The following is a 17,896-nucleotide window of genomic DNA, read 5'->3' as shown; positions in this document are numbered from 1 at the left end:
CCAATCTCCCCGTCTCATATCACTTTTAAGACTTGCAATTCCTTGGAATTGCAGAGCATTGATGTCTCCACCATGGCCTCCCCTCACATGGCAGTATACCGGGGTGTCAAACTCATTCCTAATGGATCCGATATGTTCTAGTATGCGTCTTCGGAACTGTCGACCTGTTTTCCCCACATACTGTATCCCACATTTGCAGGTAATTAAGTATATGACTTTGATTGTTTTGCAGTTTATGAAGCTTTTCATTTGGAAGATCTTCTTGTTGTTAGTGCTTCTGAATGTTTTGCTGGTCTGAACATATGTACACGCTTTACAAGTGCTGCATTTATATGTACCTTGCGTTTTCTGTGGAAGCCATGTTTGGACTTGCTGATTATTTTGGAAATGACTATGGACCAAAGTGTCCTTGAGATTTTTGGATCTCTTTGGTACCATTGTGGGAAATGGTTTAAGAACCTCACGTAAGTCATTATCCTCCAAGAGGATGTGACAATGTTTTCTATAGATGCATTTGATCTGATCCCATTGAGTGTTATAGTATACCTTGCTGCAAAATATATTTTAATCAATTTACTAATAAAAATATTTTTAATACAGTTAAGGGTGTTCTCTTCAGTGCGACATAATAGGGAGCTTTTCTTTCTTTTGTTTATTAGGGGGTAACAATTCTTATGCGTCATTTTATTAAGGCCCCTTTAGTCAATACATGGCCAAAGGGACCCGTCCTTCTTCTTGATAAAAAAGAATCTGGCTCTGGCCGGAGAACAGGATTTCCGAATAAACCCCTTCTGTAGATTTTCACGGCTATAGGGGTCGATGGGGCGATGTGGGGGCAGGACTTCGGACCGAGCTTTGTTGAAGACATCACAAAATTCTTTGAATACCTCTGGTAGGGAATTAGCATCTTTCTCCAACGTGAGTAACCCACGACGTTATGCACTGGCGCCACAGAGCACAGCTCTTCACAAAATAAGTACTCCACCGGATAGGTTCTTTGTTGGTCCAATCGATGCGAGGATTATTGCGTTGGAGCCACAGGAGACCCAGTATCACGTCAACAGAGGGGGTATGGATCACATCCAGAAGAATCTCCTCCTTGTGGTTCCCCTGCTTGTAGATAGAAGGGAGTGGTCTGCAGGGAGATGAAGGCTGGTTGAAGTGGCCATCTGTCGATGGCCTCCAGATCTACCGGTACCTTTTTGTGTACAAGCGGGATGTGGCTCTTCTCAGCAAAGGCCTGGTCGATAAAATTGCACCCCGATCCAGAATCCACAAATGCCATAGAGATTACTCCGAAACTCTCCCCTGCAAGCAAAACCTGAATCAAAATCCTGGTAGGTAGGAGAAAGTGTTCCCAATGAGACTCCCCTGGATCTCATTGGGAGTTGGCATTTCCCGGTTTGTGTGGGCACTGGAGCACTTGATGGCCGGGGTTGCCGCAGTATAGGCAGAGACCGGCGCTGTGACGACGTTGCTTCTCAGATGGGGATAGCTTATTACCCCCTAGTTGCAAGGTATTCGGGGAGTCGGAGTGGAGAGGTTACGGTATGGCGAAGTGAAGGGAAGTTGGTCTAGGTGACAATTGGCGATGCCGGGATCGCTCGGCCATCCTCTCTTGCAGGTGTTTGATCTACCCGAATGCATAAATTCCTCCAGATCTATGGGACGCTTCTGTGCCGCGAGTTCGTCCTTTAACGGTTCTGCAAGGCCCTGCCAGAAGGCGGAAGACAATGCCACATGGTTCCAGCCTGTCTCAGAGGCAATGGTACGGATCTCCAGAGCGTACCTGGTGACTGGTCGTTTCCCCTGGGAGATATGGAAAAGGGAGGAAGCTGCGGTCATCTTACTGTCGCGGCCGAGTTTATTCTTACCTTTGCCCGGTCTCGGCCGCGACAGTAACCGGGCGCGCGCCGAGGTGTCCCGGGCGCGCGCCGGAGCCTTGGAGGATTGGTCCTCCGATCAGGGCTTCCCCCTCCCCTCTCCGGGTCCGCCGGGTCCCCCGGAGCCCCCCACCGCAATCCCCCACATCGCAGGACACCAGGGCTCCCTCGGGGCACTCCGAGGGAAATAAACGAACAAGCCGGGACACCTCCCGGTTTGCGGCTCCAGCCAGGTAAGAATAAAGTGTGCCGCCAGTGTACCTGCCGGAGTGTTGAAGACCCTGCAGAACTCCCTGGCGAAGATTCCGATATCCTGCGTAAGGTCCGACCTCTGTTCCCAGATGGGGGAGGCCCAAGCCAAGGCATCATCCGTAAGGAACGAGATGATGTAGGCGACCTTGGATCTTGGGGAAACAAAACAAGAATGCGTGATCTCAAACTGTATGAAGCACTGATTGAGGAAGCCTCTACACCCGTGGGGATATCCTGCATAATGGTTAGGCGTTGGAAGATGGGGTTCTGTAGAAGTTGTGATGGGATCCAGAGTAGCAGAGGCAGCAGCAGTTGTCGGTGGAGTAGATACAGGAGAGGCGGTCTGCGCCTGGAATGTGAGGGAATGGAGGCTCTGCTGTAGCAGGTCCATTTGACGGTCATTTTGCTCCAATGCGCTTTTTTCTTCTTTTTTTTTTTTTATATATATATATATATATATATATATATATACTGTATATCAGTATATGCTTGCGCAGCACACATGGGGGGGGCACCCTCTCATCCAACTCACCAGAGCCTTGCTGATTATTCCTCCTATCGCAGCCCTTGCTCCTCACTTACCTCCATGCTTCAGTTTTCTCATTGGACGCTCTCACCTACATATGCTCAGTTGTGCCACTGGCACTTTGGCTGAGCATAGTTCCAATTGTGTTGTGTTTACATTTCCTTGCTTCCACAGTCTTGCCTTGCTGACCCTTGCTCTGTATACCAATCCTGCTTTCCTCGACCATCTGCTCTTAACTACATAAAGTTGGAGATAGTAATCCACATACTGGGATAGGCCAGACGTCATCGACTCAATCCCCGAGATAATAGGTCTTCCAGGGGTATCCACCAAAGACTTGTGGACTTTGGGTAAATGATAGAATATAGGAGTGCGGGGTGATCAGAATAGAGAAATTTAAATTCATATTTATTTAAGACACCCTTTTCCAAGGCTGAAGTCAGGTGTTGTTGTAAAACCACCTGAAAGCGTGATGTGGGATCATCTGGCAAGGTGCAATAGGAGGCACCCCCGCACTCCTATATTCTATCATTTACCCAAAGTCCACAAGTCTTTGGTGGATCCCCTGGAAGAACTATTATCTCGGGGATCGAGTCGATGACGTCTGGCCTATCCCAGTATGTGGATTACTATCTCCAACCTTTTGTAGTTAAACTCAGGACACATATTCGGGATACGCTGCATGTCATCGACTCGATCTCTGAGTTCAAATGGAAGCCCAGTTATTTATGGGCTACATGTGACGTGTCATCATTATACACGTCCATAGATCATTCCAGGGGGATCAAAGCCATTGACTTCTGGTTGAGCACGGATTCCTCTATTCCTATCATTCACAAGAATTTTTTATTAGATAGTATTAAGTTAATATTTACTCACAATTATTTTTCATTTGAGGAAGCTTTTTATTTACAAATCTGTGGAACGGCCATGGCTGGCCTCGTATACTATGGTCGTTTCATCGATGATATTATTATTATTTGGGAGGGTGATGTCACAGTTTTTTCCAATGTCCTGAGTTCCTTCAATCACAATGATATGGGCTTGCAATTTACATTCGATATTAGTGCAAAATCTGTGTTTTTTCTGGATCTTGTCTTATCTTCAGATCCAGAGGGTAATATCATTACAACCACACATTTCAAGCCTGTTGCAGTTAACAATTACATTCATGCATCTAGCAATCATCACGCACAGGGGCTCAAAAGTATTCCCCTGGGACAGTTTCATTGTCTCAAAAGAAACTGTTCCAGGGAAAGTGACTTTATATGCCAATCAAAAGATCTGAGTAATAAATTTCTGTTGAAAGGATATGATCCTGGTCTTGTTTGTGACTCTCTCAGCAAGCTGATGGCATCTGATAGATCATTATTACTTAATAAGTGCTCCACTACCAAACATATTAGTTATAGTACTCCAAGGAAAGGATTGGTTAACAATGATGGGGTTTCACGGTTCATTCCTACCTTTAACCAATCCCACAGATCTATTCAGGGTATACTTAATACTCATTGGAGCATTTTGAAGTGCGATCCATATTTGGGCAATATACTCCCTGAACATATACCTATTGCTTATAGGAAGGCTAAAAACATTAAAAATATTTTAGCTCCGAGCAGATTGAGACCCACTACTGTGACTGCCAATGCTACATCTCTGGGCCAGATGGGCAACCATAGATGTGGTAGGGTCCGTTGCATCACCTGCAAATATCTTAACACCAAATCGGAGTTTGTCTCCCTTCATAAGAGTGGCCGATATGATGTTAGGGGCAATATCAATTGCCTGACTACATTTGTCGTCTACCTCTTGCAATGTGGTTGCGGCCTTCAATATGTGGGTCGCACCACTCGATCCCTTAGTACCAGGTTCCTGGAGCATAGGAGGAATGTGATCAATGGTGCTACTACCCATAGTCTACAAACATTTTTCATGCATACATCATAAGGATCCAGAATCCATGACTATTATAGGCATTGAGCACATTCCTCCTTATGCTCTAGGTGGGGATCGTTTTAAATCTTTGTGTCGAAGGGAGACATTTTGGATCCACCGGTAGGGGACACTAACCCCCGGGGGTCTAAATGAATCTCTGGATACAAGTACTCTGGTATGAGCCTGTAGGTTCGGTTCTATATCTGTGCCCTTTGGTCGATTCCCCTTTGACTCTTTGGTTCTCTAAAAAAAAAAACTCTTTTTGCGGTCTCTTTCTCTCTTTCCCATCATTTCCCCCCCCCCCCTCTTTCCATTCTGTATTCCTCCCTTTCTCCCTCCGCTTCCCCCCCCTTTTTTCCCCCTTCCCCCTCCTCTCTTTCCCCCCCCTCTTTCCCTTGTGACCTGTCTAGATTCTACCTTCCACACCTTGTTTCTGTGTGCCCATGCACGATGTCTGTATACATTGTTTGCGAATGCAATATCAGCATTTATGCATATGTGTGCGGTTGTGTCTGTGCACACAGAAGCTGTTTCATTTTTTTGGGGTTGATATCGTTAGGTTTTAATTTATTATTAAATACATATTTAGGAGATTTGTTGATATATTGCTATTTTTGAGGTATTTCATGTATTATGGATTATTATAGCCCTTATAGGATTATTGAGTTTAATACAGTTTTATAGTATGTTTTTATAGTGGTATATGGTTTTAATTATGTTATATGTTGTTATTATTTCCATTAAGTTTAATATCATGTTATCAGTATATGCTGGGGTGCCTTATAAATACGATTTTCTATGTAGAAACTAAGTTATACATATATTAATTGCATATATGCTCGTTGTAGGGGCGTAACAAACATAAATTGATGCACCAATTGGATTGTAGACTCTCCAGTATATATATATATCTAGTTATCCCTGTTCATGAACATTCCCTTTGATAAAGTTACATTTGTTGTGACGAAACGCGTCAGGGACGTACAGTACATTACGACACTACGTCATCACGTTGTTTGCACGCTTTACGGCCGTAGCGTGTGGAAGCTGAATTGAGGCCAACTCGAATGCCACACTGTGTGGAGGACTTCAATCGATCGTGTTAAGGACGGCTGTTGTCGGGTATTGCCCAGAGATTTCGTTTGGACTGCGAGCACATCACGGGACGGTTCCTGCATCGTTGGTGATCTTTTTATCACAAATTGTCTGTTTATCACTTATACTTTGTAAATGTTTTTAATCCCTCCACCATTCCCTTCCCTATATTAAATATACAGGATCACACTATGGGGCGTGCGCTCTTTGTCTTTTTTTTGTATATATATATATATATATATATATATATATATTTATATATGTAACGGGTATTCCCTGTGAATACAGACACTACTACTGCTGTGTATACCTGTATGGCTCTCAGGAGCCTAAGCCTCCGCTCGGGGAGCCTGGGGTACATACATATAACAATCTCGTGGTGCAACGCCTCCACCTGGGAGGGATCCCAAAGGAGTGGGAGGAGGCCCTCACAGGAAACAATCACGGTAATCACACAGTTGTAAAACAGGACAGGCTTTACTGCATATATGCGCATAACTTATACCAATCACATTCAAGGTTAGCACTGCATTAGTATATGACGTAATCCCCACATACACCACCGTGTACCCCCACACCGTGTCCACAGTATAACCCCCCTTGTCCCGTGGTCAGCGCTGCCACTATGTGCGAGTACTCGTGTGTGCACGTGCGTAACGTTACCTGCCCAGTGCGACGGCACCTGGGCGTTAAAGGGTCTTTGCAAAGGATCAGACGTGCTTTCTGGCGATGTCCGGTTCCTCCGGGGAGATGATCGGTCAGGGCAGTCCACCCTTGGTACAGTTCTGCTCTCCCTGCGGAGCAGGCTTGATCCCAAGCCTCTGGATGGGAAGTGCAGCATCCGCTGTGTCCCTAATTGGGGACTGTGAACCTATCAAGAGATAGTAAGGGGCAGGGTCCCTAACCTGGGGCCTGTCCCTGAAGCAACACAAGCTACTAGATGGATCAGGGCTAACTGGGGCCTAGGGTGCTGCTGGCCTAGTGCAGGGAGTCACTGACTCCTGCACCCTTACATCCATCCCCTAGCCTCTCCTGGCACCGACTAGCGTGGGCTCAGCACGCGAAATGTATCCAATCTCCTCTGCAGGGAGCTCCAACAGCCCTATTGGCTACCTGGCGTCACCTGACTCTGCCCTTGTGCACTGTGCTGTATCCTTCTTGGGAGCTATTCTCCCATTGGCCGCCTTGCGCGCACTTCCTTTGCGCATGCGCGATCTGTCACTGTGCCTCCCGTCACTTCTTGCTACTGCGCATGTGTAAGGCAACAGACATGGCGGCGCCCTGCACTGGGAACCGCCAGGAGTCCTCGCAACGTGACCGCGGCCCTAGCAACCGGCCGCACGCGTCCCCAGCAACCCCCACACATGAAAAGAGGAGCGCTGTGCACGCACACGCCCCCGCACCTCCCCGCGAGCGGCCGCTCTACCACCGCGATGAGTACCCAGAGGGGGGGTGGTCCACAAGGCAGAGGGGGGACCTGGCTACATATATGTATATACATACATACATACATACATACATCTATATATATATATATATATATATATATATATATATATATATATATATATATATATATATATATATATATATAGTTGCATGTATGTATGTATGTATACATATATATAGCAGAAAATAGCCGTGTTAGTCCAGTTGCGATAGTGCAGAATAAATGAGTTCTTCAGTATTAGGTGATACCTTTTTTATTGGACTAACAATTTACGTCATAGGACAAGCTTTCGAGAGTTATCCCCTCTTCTTCAGGTCTGCAATACTGATATACAAAGGATTCAATGGCTAAAACAGTGTAGCAAAAGGATGGTTGGATCTGTAATAGAAATATATCAGAATTACTATGTGGCAACATACTGATTAAGTACAATCGCCTATGCCTATGTCAACATTTAGACATAGTAAGGTTAGTGTCTTCAATCTATAAATCCAGAAGGATTCCTTTTGGGCCAGTTTCATTAATCTATTACCTCCCCACCAATTGAGGGGCACTGTCTCAATGGCCCTAAAGATGAGACCTGAAGGGTCACCCGAGTGACTGACAAAAATATGTACATACATTGTGGGTTAAAAGACGTCTTCTAATGTTCTCCAGTATGCGTACACGTAATGACCTTGGAGTACGTCCCACATAATGGAGACCACATAGGCATTGTAACAGATAGACGACATATGTGGTTTTGCAATTAATAAAATGCTTCATAGTAAAGCACTCTCCCGTGGTCCTTGATTTAAACAACATTTTGTCAGTGGAACCTTGTGAACAGGCCTTACAAAAATTGCACTTGTAAAAGCCCATGGTTTTGGAAAGGCAATTTGAAGGTATTTTGTTCTCTACTGGTCTGAAGACGCAGAGTGCTTGTTGGCTTTTGATGTTACCAGCCTTTCTGAAAATTACTCTCGGGCATTCTGGCAAATGTTCTTTGAGAACTGGATCTTTTATTAGTAAATGCCAATATTTATTGACTATATTCTTAATCTTCTCTGAATCTTTATTATATTTAGTGATAAATGGAATATCAAAGTCTGTAGTGGACCTTTTTACTTTAGGTAGAACCATATCTTGTCTATTTAATAGCAAATGTTCTCAACGTCTAATTCTAGTTTCTCTTTATTGTACATTCTGTCAATGAATCTTCCTTTGAGAATCTCTATATGTTCCCTATATCCCTCATTGTCTGTGCAATTTCGGCGGAGATGCTTAAACTGCCCTGTTAGCATATTTGTGATCCATTTTGGATGATGGCAGATCGATTTGAGCAGGTAATTATTGCAGTCTACTTTTAAAAAAAATGTTTTTGTTTTCATCTGGTTCTCCTCTATGTAAAAAGTAAAATCTAGAAAGTTTATTTTCTCTCGGCTCCGCTGTGATGTGAATGTCAGATTAAGAGAATTATCATTGATATATTCCAAAAACTTTTCCAGATCCTGTCCTTACCCTTGCCATATAAAAAGTACATTATCTATATAACTGCGCCAAATTGATGGTTTGACCAGATGGTATCTGTCTCCCACATATCCATAAAAATGTTAGCCTAGCTGGGCGCAAGCCTAGTCATCATGGCGGTGGCTCACTTTTGGAGGTAATGCGTTCCATTGAACCAAAAAGTGCTGTGATTCAGTACAAATCTAATGCTGTCTAATTAAAATTCCCTATGTTCCATAGGTACATCTGAATTATTTTCTAATGTTCTCCTTATTGCCTCACAGCTGTCCCTGTTATTGATCACTGTGTATAAGCTTGTAAAGTCACAAGTGACTAAGACATATTCCTCTTTCCACTGTACTTCTTTTCAACACCTGTGTAGTATATCTGAGATAGGATCTCATCTCCATCACGTACCTCTGTAGAAACACATAAATGTACTCAGAGAGGTTGGACGTGAGAGATCCTATTCCAGAGATAATGGGTATACGGTGGGTTAATCGTATTTTTATGAATTTTAGGCAAGAAACAGAATATTGCCATCACTGGATTACTGACATTCAAATAGTCAAATTCCTTTTCTCTTAAAATACACAAGGACTTCCCTCTAGTTGGAGGAGAGAGAGTTCTTCTTTAAATGTAAGGGTGTGGTTAGTGGTAAGTCATTTGTATGTGTTCTGATCCGAAAGGATCCTATTTGCCTCCTTCATATAATATACTGTATCCATGATGACACCCCTCCCCCTTTGTCTACATGTTTGATCGTAAATGTCCTATTTTCTGTCAGTAACTTCAGTACCTCCTTTTCCTTTACACTGACATTGTATTTGAATTTACTTTGTGTTTTACTCAACAATTCCAAATCATCCTTAGTGCTTGCTGGAAGACTTCAATGATGTGTTCTTTTGGCCCACTGGGATAAAACTTAGATTTGTTTTTAAGTGTGGAATGCTTAATATTATCAATCTTTGTTGTCTCATTAGGTACTATACGATTAGCTCCTATAGTCCTTTGGATACAGTCAGCCTATATATATATTCTACTTGTAGGGGTAGAGGATAAAGTCATCAGACCTGCCCATTGGGATTTGCCCCTCTGTTATACATTTCCATTGACTTTAGCAACATGTATCCACATAGTGCTTCATTTTTATGGTTTGATGGAGTATGTTGTCCACTTTCATATTGTCTACCATTCATATTGTGCATTTCCTGCCTACACAAGCTATTTAATGAGAATAATGCTGATGTGTGTATACTAATACTATTGTTCTTATTATCAGAACACATCTTTAAAACCACTTTGTTAATTACATCTGATAATTGGTTTCCGCTGTTTCAACTAAGCAGTTTGGTTGAGAGGCTATTTAAATGTCCCCTTTTCACACACGCTACTGAACCTGATGAAGCATCCATAGAGGCGAAACGCGTTGTTCGAATAGCGTGCCTTTTTTGTACCTCTGCGGCTTCCGTAGTCTCCTGCTACCAGTTGTATTCCAGCCCTGCACACCGGACACGGTGAACAGGGAATCTACTACTGCACGGTGATAAGAGTAGCCACTCATACCAATGGAGTTCAGCTTAGATGTAAGTCCTATGTTATGCTTACATTTTATTTAATAAACACTGTTTTTAACAATACCATCTGGCTATTTGTCATCTGCACGGGGCATCCATCTTCCACATCTGGGGGATATATACACCATGAGGGAAAGTAGAGTCTTCTAAGAGGATACCTGTTCCTGCAGAGACCCCAATTGAAGCTATGACCTACACATGGCCGTGCAAATCATTATTATCATTATAACCCCCACCCCCACCATACTGTACGATGGAGTAGTGTACTGTGTATGTGCAGTCATATTCACTGTGCTATACCTTTGTGCACTCTTAGATTCACATTGGTTTGTGAAGGTGTGAGAACCTGGCAATAAGGCAGCGAGAGAGGACTTCGAAAATAAAATGCATTTTTCCTGCCTCGGATTGATGCCAGGAGTCTCCGGAGCTGATACCCATTAATATCAGCACAGGAGGCCCCTGGCATGAATCCCATGCAATAAAAATGCATTTACAGGCAACTTAATTACCTTAGCGGCTAACCTTGAGAAAGGGCATAGAGCCCGAAACGCGTAGTTGGTTACTTGTTGGGGCTAGGGGGCACCTTTGTCCAATCTTTTTATGGCATAAATAAATCTTTGCTTCTGAGCCTCCTCCTTGTTTTCTTGGCAGTGCACTGCCGTTTTTTCTCCTGTTCCTGCTCCGATTACTGGTGGACTGCACGCTATTTATTCCTGCTGAAAAAAACTCCCCTGGATTCTGCAATTCAAAAGTGAGTTATACCTGTGGGATGCCATACCCCTTCATTCTCACTATATGGGACATTTATTGTACTATTCTTTATTGGTGCCTGGGCATTAAGTACTAGTCCCTTAAACCCTATTAGGGTAACTTTATTGTGTCATACAGATTATTGGGAGCTTCTCAACTGCAGATGTTACGAATACACTAATGACTTGTCTTTCTTATGCACTGGTGTTCGACACATGTATCTACCGCAAAGCAAGGAATTTGAAAAATTGTCTTGCGCCAAGTGACATTGGTTTAGAAACCGGGTCATAGAGAGGTCCTATTTGCTCTTTTCAAAACCGGCAGGCAATTTTAAATGCGGGAAGTGTAAGGCCTGCAGTATATTGGATACAGATAGAAAGACTTTTATGTCTATGTTACTAAAGAAAACTTTAAAGTGGATGACTGTATTTCCTGTAAAACCATTTTTGTGGTATATTTATTAGAATGCCCGTGCGGTTATCAATACATTGGAAGAACCAAGAGGTGTCGGAAAACATGGATCTTGGAACATATGAGAAATATTAGGATTAATTGTGACAAACATAGTGTTCCTCGACACTTTAAAATATTCCACAATAGTGATCCTAACCTTCTAAGTTACAAAGGTATTCAGATAGTTCAACCCAGCAGAAGAGGTGGAGACAGGGTTAAAGCTCTATCCAGACAAGAGAGCTACTGGATATTCAATATGAAGACCCTGTCTCCTTTGGGTTTAAATGAGGAACTAGATGTGTGGTCTCTGTATTGAGTTTTATCACTTTTGTATTTCCAAGTGTTCCTTTTTTGACCATAATAATATTTTCATATATATATGTATATGTGTGTGTGTGTGTGTGTGTGTGTATATATATATTATATATATATACACATATATACACACACACACATATACAGAAGATATATATATATATATATATATATATATATATATATATATATATATATATATATATATATATATATATAGAGTGTTATTCTTAGAATTTTAAATATTCCCCAATGTTTTGGTTTTGATTTATTTATTTTTTATATGCATTTTTATAAATGTTGCTTTTTGATCATTTTTTCTGGTGCTATTATATGGAGTAGACTTAGTTTTCTGGGTATTCATTTCACCTTATCTGATACATTGTCTGACTCTCTCATATCTATTGATGTTTAGCTTTGTGGTTAGTTCTGTATACTTCATTGTAACAAACACCATCAGGGTGTAACAAACACCACAGGGACCACCCACAGGGACCACCTGAGGGCCCCCAGACACCTGTGGGGACCACCCGAGGACACCTGGAGAACCATGGGGCCCCCGGACACCCGTAGGGACTAACATGAGCCACCAGGACACCCACGGGAACCACCTGAAGCACCGCGGACACTGCAAGGACCACCCGAGGGCTGCCAGACACCCACAGGGACCACCTGGAGGCCGATGGACACTCGCTGGAAAAACCCATAGACCCCCACCGGCCTCTAATATCAATCCTATGTATAAACAAAAAATAATATTTTTTTTTATGCTAGCACAAGGGGTGGGTTGTGTATCGGTGGTAAGTACATATTGCAATGTTTATTGTGGATGAAGGGTGAGTGAAGGCCCAAGTACCCACTTCATTCACCCACTCTGTCTCCAATAAAGCTGCTGTTGTTCCTTAACCCCTTCATTTCCTTAACGGTTGAGCACTAAGGTAATTAAGTTGCCTGTAAATGCATTTTTATTGCATCAAGGGACGCCGACGTCAACCTCCAGCTCTCCGGTGCAGTGTGCTCCTGTTCATCGCGTCCGGTCTACAGGACTGATCACCGTCAGTGCAGGCGCCGGCTACTGATTTACTGCCTGATGAAGGTTTTAACGATCCGAAATGTGTTGTGTGTGCAGAGACCTGGACCAGAAGCTGTGTATCTGCTCGAGGACACCGTAGCCGGCGCCTGCACTGACGGTGATCCGTCCTGTAGACCGGACGCGGCGAACACACTGCACCGGAGAGCGGGAGGTTAACGTCAGCGTCCTTTAGCAGTTTTTTACATGTGAGTTAACTGTTATCTCACTTTCTTTGCTGAATAAATGTATTTTTATTGATCTGTGTGGCGCTGTCTCCCACTATATGCACCGTGAGTGGCCCATCCCTGACATAGAGAGGGAGAGGTTTGTGCGACTGACTAACAAGAAGATAGAAAATAAAGATATCTATAGTACTAACCAGTACCACACAGGCCTGTGTGAGTACATATTGTATATATTCCTGTCACCCCTGTGCTTCTAATCACTGGTTTAACATTGTGTTTTTCAATCCCCGGTCTGACATTGATTCTGACCCTTGTCTGCGCCCCTCTGTCTCTCTTTCTACATATGTTTCCTTGAGGATCGTTGGAAGATCCTTTCCAGGGGTTAAGCAGCTGACACTGAGCATTTGAAGTGTGGTATATTTATATGTTTATTTTGACCCTATTCTTCTGTTTAGCTTCACGCACTGTGTAAAGGGAGCGCCCCAGTTCACTTCCATTCTTTCTGTATCTCTGTCTGTATTTATGTCTCTCTGTCTGTATCTCTGTCTCTCTGTCGCTATCTCTGCCTCTCTGTCTGTATCTCTGTCTGTATCTCTGTCTGTATCTCTGTCTGTATCTCTGTCTGTATCTCTGTCTGTATCTCTGTCTGTCTCTTTGTCTGTCTCTCTCCCCGCCGACATCAACACCACGTGATCCACAGAGTCCCCCTTGCTCCAACTAACCCAGATCACCACACGGTTGTCAAACCGGAAGTAAACCAGGGGCTGACTACCAGGAAGAACCTGTTCCTCTCGTTAGAGCTGTGTGCCTATCTATAGCAGCGCTTATCCAGCAGGAGCGGAGAGTTGCGGATCGTCAGAGTGCGTAGCCAGGTACAGGATTGGAGAGTAGCTGATTGTCGGGGTACATAGCCAGGTTCAGGATAGGAGAATACTTAGCCATGGTCAGGACTTGAGACAGGAGAATGGTCAAACAAGCCAGATCAGGAGTGGGGAGAAGCAGAGTCCAAGGTACTAGCAGGGTTCAGGCAACAAGAGGTTAACAGGCAGACAAGGCAAGGCAAGGTCTCAGGAACAAGAATGCAGCAAGGCACGGTGTCACACTGACAATGCTAGCAAGGAATGGGAGCAGACTGAAGGTATATAAAGGCGGAGACTCCAATAGCCAGCAAGGGCGGAACCAGGAAGTAAACACCGATAGGCTGCTGGTGCACACAGGTGTACCCTCTGATGCAGCCTAATTGGGGATGGGGGAGGAACTGCTCACGCTCCATCCTGAGCATGTCACGTAGGTCTGGGGGCAGAACCTGGAGCGTGCATCACTCCCACGCCGATTCTGAGTGACCTTAGGGCAAGAGTGGGCAGGATCAATCGCGTGTCGGCCCGCACGTGTCACGAGGTCAGGGGTCGGAGCCGAGAGCGTGCATCACTCCCACGCCAGTCCTGTCCATCACCAGAGTGGAGGCGGGGCTTGTACCACGTGTCAGCAGGGAGGCTGGCCGAATGCACCCATCGTGCGTCAGAGCGGGAGGCAGGGTCCAACGGGGGATCAGGCCACGTAACATCCGCGTGTGCGTGCGTACTGGGACCACGAGACCGCGCATCCTGAGTGTCTGTCAGGGAAGGCTTGTTGGGGTGAGGAGATGGTCTGCGACCGCCAGAATGGCGAATCCTCAAAGTACTGCAGGGCATCGGGGACCCATGAAGACCACCTGAGGACCCCCGGATGCCCATGGGTACCACTGAGGATGCCCTGGCACCCCACATGTACCACCTGAGTGCCCACGGGGGAGACCTGTGGGGAAGAACCAGGGGCCCCACAGCTGTTTTGCTCTTATCACCAGCTTCTCGGGGCTTACGGAATCGCAGTATTTTTTTTTCCGAGAAGCTGGCGATAAGGGGCTTATGGTGCTTACTGCATGAGGCCCATAGTCTCCCTAGTTAATTCTTATAAGCCAGCAATACTTTTATAGATGAATATGTGATTAAATACTTCTATATTTCTATTTCTGGGTAAGGCTACACATTATCGGTAACAATTGTTATAGATGGAGGACATGGCCCTGCAGTATGCTGATGAGGATGCCCTTCAGAATGGCAGGGGTAAGTAGAAAGGTTTTCATTTACTTTATTTATACTGATTAGCTAATGTTTGTTTTAATAATGGGCAAATGAACTAGTATCCATATCTGGATAATAGTTATTTGTCCATCACTGTACTGTATATGTTTTGTGAGGGGGAGGTGTTTTTTGAAAAATATGCCATTTTTTTTTTACAACAGGATTTGTACCGCAGGCCAGAGTGGACCCTCGAAGACCACCCGAGGACTCACAGACACCCACGGGGACCACCAGGAGGCCATGGACCACTGGGGGACAGCCACCTGCCTCTTGTATCAATCATGTGTATAAAAAAATTAAATTCTGGTTTTATGTGGGGGCAAATGGGGTGGGTTGTGTATTGGTGTATAGTACATATATTAATGTTTATTGGGGGCAGAGGGGTGAAGAGCCAAGCACCTGCTTCACTCACCCCCTCTGCCCTCAATAGAACAGCTATTGTGCCCTAACCCCTTCTTTGCCTTTGTGGCTATCCGCTAAGGCAGGCCTGCACAACTCGTAAAGTGAGAAGGGCTGAACTGCTCCAAGGAAAAAAAATTGGGCCGCACGGGTAAAATAATCATCATCATCATCATCATCATCTTCATCATCATCATCATCATCATCATCATCATCATCATCATCATCATTTCTCCTCCAGCACCTATCATCATCATCATCATCTCTCCTCCAGCACCTCTCATCAGCATATCTCCCCCAGAACCCCTCACTATCAACCTTTGCGATACTCCCCATCTATCTCTCATACCCCCATCTCTCCCCCTCACCCACATACATAATACTCCCCCTCCACATCAAACACACAATAACCCCCTGCACACCACACACATCCCACCCCCTGCACACCACACACATCCCACTCCCCCCTGCACCTCACATCACTCTCCCCCCTGCACCTTACATCACCTCCTCCCTGCACCTCACATCACTCTCCCCCACTGCACCTCACATCACTCTCACCCCCTGCACCTCACATTACCCCCCCTTCACCTCACATCACCCCCCTGCACCTCACATCACCCCCCCTGCACCTCACATTACCCCCCCTTCACCTCACATCACCCCCCCTGCACCTCACATCACCCCCCTGCACCTCACATCCCTCCCACCCCCCCTCCTGCAACTCACATCACTCCCACCCCCCCTGCAATTCACATCACTCCCACCCCCCCCTGCAACTCACATCACTCCCACCCCCCCACCCCCGGCAACTTACATCACTCTCCCACTCCGGCAACTCACATCACTCCCATCCCCCCTGCAACTCACATCACTCCCACCCACCCTGCAAATCACATCACTCCCACCCCCCCTGCAACTCACATCACTCCCACCCCCCCCTGCAACTCACATCACTCCCACCCACCCCCGGCAGCTTACTTCACTCTCCCCCTCCAGAAACTCACTTCACTCCCACCCCCTCTGCAACTCACATCACTCCCACCCCCCCTGCAACTCACATCACTCCCACCCCCCCTGCAAATCACATCACTCCCACCCCCCCTGCAACTCACATCACTCTCACCCCCCCTGCAACTCACATCACTCTCCCCCCCTTCCTGCAACTCACACCACTCTCCCCCCCACCCCCCCTGCAACTCACACCACTCTCCCCCCCACCCCCCTGCAACTCACACCACTCTCCCCCCCACCCACCCCTGCAACTCACACCACTCTCCCTCCTCACAAAGAAAACAGAGTCGGGCCCCACAGCCCATTTCAGCAGCCCCCCCAGCCCATTCCATTTCAGCAGCCCCACCCATATGTTTGCAGCCCCCCAGCCCATTCCATGTCATCAGCCCCCCACCCCCTCCTCCCATGTCAGCAGCCCCCCACCTCCCTCCCATGTCAGCAGCCCCCCACACCCCTCCCATGTCAGCAGACCCCCTCCCATGTCAGCAGCCCCTGCTTAAGCCTTGCGCATGTCATCCCTCACCTCGCGCTCCCTCTTTGCTGCGGCTCCTGCTGAAGCTTCACCAACCACCCAGGCCGCGAGACACAACCAGCTACGATGACGACGACAGCGAGATCACCCTCCCGCTGTCTGTCTCTTTTGCTGCATCACGCACCCGAGAGACCAATCAGCGGCCGGCTCGCCCAGATGACACCGCCCCGCGTACAACGTTAGCTGCGGCAGGGAAGCGTGAGGGATGCGCGAATTTCCGGGTCGCGCTACACTGCTAGAGCGCGTCCCCGTGCTGGAGGAGGGAGGAGGTTAGGTGAGAGCGCGCGCTCCTACTGGAACGCGTCCTTTCCCTACCAGGGAAGGGGGTTTAAAGAAGGGGGGGTTGAAGGAGGTCCGTCGCGGGCCGCACAGGATGCCCCGGTGGGCTGTATGTTGTGCAGCCCTGCGCTAAGGTAATGAAGCTGCTTAAATATAATTTTTATTTAGTGTGCGGGAGCAGGGGGTCTCCTGAGCTGAACAGCATTGATTTCAGCATCGGGGATCCTCTGCTTCCCAAGTTACAGGCTCAAATATGGGGTGCCGATATCTCCTGCATTATTTAAATCCCCCGGTCACGTGACGCAGATGTTTAAAAAATGTCGGCGATACTAGCACCCGATGCCCCATACCAGGGCCTGTAACTTGGGAAAAAGGGGGTCGCTGAGGCTGAAATCAAAGCACTTCAGCTCAGGAGACCCCTTGCTCCCGCACACTATTAATAAAATTACATTAAAGGTGCTTCATTATCATAGCAGATTACCGCTATGGTAACTAATGTGGCACATTTTTTATTATGGTTTTATTATAAGTGTATTATAGCAGGGGAGTCTCCGGAGCAGAACCTTGTTAA

The sequence above is a fragment of the Ascaphus truei genome, chromosome 4 (assembly GCF_040206685.1).
Source record: "Ascaphus truei isolate aAscTru1 chromosome 4, aAscTru1.hap1, whole genome shotgun sequence".
Lineage (NCBI taxonomy): Eukaryota > Metazoa > Chordata > Amphibia > Anura > Ascaphidae > Ascaphus > Ascaphus truei.
The sequence above is the reverse complement of the archived record's forward strand: the minus strand, read 5'-3'. Positions refer to the sequence as shown.